Source organism: Microcaecilia unicolor, chromosome 1 (assembly GCF_901765095.1).
Source record: "Microcaecilia unicolor chromosome 1, aMicUni1.1, whole genome shotgun sequence".
Classification (NCBI taxonomy): domain Eukaryota; kingdom Metazoa; phylum Chordata; class Amphibia; order Gymnophiona; family Siphonopidae; genus Microcaecilia; species Microcaecilia unicolor.
The window spans coordinates 4,940,100-4,943,748 of NC_044031.1; the positions used below are offsets into that span (position 1 = coordinate 4,940,100).

The following is a 3,649-nucleotide window of genomic DNA, read 5'->3' on the forward strand; positions in this document are numbered from 1 at the left end:
TTTATTACACTCACTGCAGATGAATGGTTTCACTCCTGTTGTGGATTCTCTGGTGTTTCTGTGAGGCTTTGTTTTGAGTGAAGCTTTTATTACACTCAGTGCAGATGAACGGTTTCACTCCTGTGTGGATTCTCTGGTGTTTTTGAGGTATTGCTCCTGACTGAAGCTTTTATTACACTCACTGCAGATGAATGGTTTCATTCCTGTGTGGATTCTCTGTGTGTTCTGTGAGGCTTGGTTTATGAGTGAAGCTTTTATTACACTCAGTGCAGATGAATGGTTTCATTCCTGTGTGGATTCTCTGGTGTTTTTTTAGGTATTGCTCCTGACTGAAGCTTTTATTACACTCACTGCAGATGAACGGTTTCACTCCTGTGTGGATTCTCTGGTGTATTGTGAGGCTTACCTTCTGACTGAAGCTTTTATTACACTCAGTGCAGATGAATGGTTTCACTCCTGTGTGGATTCTCTGGTGTATTGTGAGTGTCCCTTCTGAGTGAAGCTTTTATTACACTCAGTGCAGATGAATGGTTTCATTCCTTGTGGATTCTCTGGGTGTTTTTGAGGTATTGCTCGTGATTGAAGCTTTTATTACACCAGTAGCAGATGAATGGGTTTCATCCCTGTGTGGATGCTCTGGTGTATTGTGAAGCTTATTTTGTGAGTGAAGCTTTTATTACACTCACTGCAGATGAACGGTTTCATTCCTGTGTGGATTTTCTGGTGTTGTGTGAGGCTTGATTTCTGACTAAAGCTTTTATTACACTCAGTGCAGATGAATGGTTTCATTCCTGTGTGGATTTTCTGGTGTTGTGTGAGGCTTGATTTCTGACTAAAGCTTTTATTACACTCAGTGCAGATGAATGGTTTCATTCCTGTGTGGGTTCTCTGGTGTTTTGTGAGGCTTGTTTTCTGACTGAAGCTTTTATTACACTCAGTGCAGATGAATGGTTTCATTCCTGTGTGAATTCTCTGGTGTTTTGTGAGATTTGCCTTCTGACTGAAGCTTTTATTACACTCACTGCAGATGAATGGTTTCATTCATGTGTGGAGTCTCTGGTGTATTGTGAGATTTGCCTTCTGACTGAAGCTTTTATTACACTCAGTGCAGATGAATGGTTTCATTCCTGTGTGGAGTCTCTGGTGTATTGTGAGTCTTGGTTTCTGACTGAAGCTTTTATTACACTCAGTGCAGATGAACGGTTTCACTCCTGTGTGGATTCTCTGGTGTCTGGTGAGGTGTCCTTTCTGACTGAAGCTTTTATTACACTCAGTGCAGATGAATGGTTTCATTCCTTTGTGGATTCTCTGGTGTTTTTTGAGGTATTGCTCGTGATTGAAGCTTTTATTACACTCAGTGCAGATGAATGGTTTCATCCCTGTGTGGATGCTCTGGTGTATTGTGAAGCTTATTTTGTGAGTGAAGCTTTTATTACACTCACTGCAGATGAACGGTTTCATTCCTGTGTGGATTTTCTGGTGTTGTGTGAGGCTTGATTTCTGACTAAAGCTTTTATTACACTCAGTGCAGATGAAAGGTTTCATTCCTGTGTGGATTTTCTGGTGTTGTGTGAGGCTTGATTTCTGACTAAAGCTTTTATTACACTCAGTGCAGATGAATGGTTTCATTCCTGTGTGGGTTCTCTGGTGTTTTGTGAGGCTTGTTTTCTGACTGAAGCTTTTATTACACTCAGTGCAGATGAATGGTTTCATTCCTGTGTGAATTCTCTGGTGTTTTGTGAGATTTGCCTTCTGACTGAAGCTTTTATTACACTCACTGCAGATGAATGGTTTCATTCCTGTGTGGAGTCTCTGGTGTATTGTGAGATTTGCCTTCTGACTGAAGCTTTTATTACACTCAGTGCAGATGAATGGTTTCATTCCTGTGTGGAGTCTCTGGTGTATTGTGAGTCTTGGTTTCTGACTGAAGCTTTTATTACACTCAGTGCAGATGAACGGTTTCACTCCTGTGTGGATTCTCTGGTGTCTGGTGAGGTGTCCTTTCTGACTGAAGCTTTTATTACACTCAGTGCAGATGAACGGTTCACTCCTGTGTGGATTCTCTTGGGCATTGGGACGTTTCTTATGACATTTTCTTCCTGACTGAAGCTTTTGTCACGACTAGTACATGCAGATAATCTCTCATCAGTGTCATTTTTCTGGTGTTTTGTAACGCTTCCTTTATTGATAAAGGTTTTCTCATCTACTGTAGTTGTACTGTTCTTAGGGTCATCTTTTTCTAAATAAATAAAAACAGAGCATTGTATAGTACTGTAGGAGAACAGCAGTTTAACGAGTTCAATAAAAAATCTGTATAAATAAATTGTAAATTTTCCACCCCCTCCCTGTTGGGAATACATTTCCAAGGTAATCACTACCAGGGATGAATACAGAATATATGATTATATTCAAGTTGATATTTAAAAGCACCTTTGGTCTTTGTACATAGATATCGTTTAGCCCTATAACTGCTCTTTATCAGACAGGCTGCAAGATGCAAGGCTAAACCTTCAGGGTGCTTGTTCCCCAGATAAACTAAGTTGGGTGTTACCTGATCCTGAAGTTCACAGGAAGAGATTCACCGTTAGCCAATCATACATTTGTTACAGAAGCTTAGTTATTCTAAATATGAGAATAGATATCTGATTGCAAACTTGCCATTAATAAGTTATATTTTACTTAAAACAAGTTCTATTCTTTACCGTCTATGTTCAGGCTAATTTAGTAAGTATATTTTTATGTTTATTTCTTATTGTGTATTTTTTCCCTCGCCAGGAGGAAAAGGCTCCTGATGTTCGGTATGCTTAAAGCTTTTGCTTATCGCTATGTCAGCTGCCGAACCAACTTCTTCATTAAAGTACCTTAAGGTCATCAGACACCCCCAAGTCCCGCCGAATAAGCAATTGTGATAAACAAAGTATAGGATACCCTAAGAATGCCAGAGTCATAGTTATTGAAGGTTTTACAGACAGGAATCGAAACAATACTCCAATGAAAACAGAAGAATCTTAGAAACAGACCCACCCCAGGTACCAATGTCATCTCGCCATCACTCATTATCAGTCTCACCGGCTTCCTGTAGTGAGACTCACCCATTGCCAGTCACTCCTGAGAAGAGATTTTAAGAATAACGGGAAACCCTTACCTAGAGACATCAGGATCTCATAGTTGTCCTTCATCACCTCCCTCCAAAGCTCCTTCTGCTCCTCATCTAAATACTCCCACTCCTCCTGGGAGAAAGAGACAGAGACGTCCTCAAATGTCACCCGCATCTGAAACACAAACCAGAAACACAGTCAGGGACACGGGAGGTGCTCAGAATGCATTAGATTTCAGCTCCTGCCTTTCTTTTTGGGGTTGTAACTGTGCAGAATTCCCCCCCCCCCCCCCCCCCCGGGCATTAACACCCAGCTCTTCGTTCTCCAGGACTGACTCCACCTAAGCCGTCTCCCAGCTCAGGTTTGATTACCCCACCCCCTCAGTAATCCAGTCTCCAACTAGTATGAACCTCTCCTAAGAAGGCTGACCCCCCCCCCCCCTTACACCCAGCAGGTTTCTCTGCCCCAACTTGTATTTCTTTTTTTACTCATTCCAAGAATCCCACCTCTCCATTCCTCCCAGAGCATACAAATCCCATACCTCTGTCATC

At 41.6% G+C, this 3,649-nt stretch overlaps 1 pseudogene; it reads right to left on the reverse strand.

Annotated features, from left to right (window-relative positions):
• Nucleotides 1-250: 250 nt before the first annotated feature.
• On the reverse strand, nucleotides 251-3,096 carry LOC115460382 (annotated as a pseudogene).
• Between the last annotated feature and the right edge of the window lie 553 nt (nucleotides 3,097-3,649).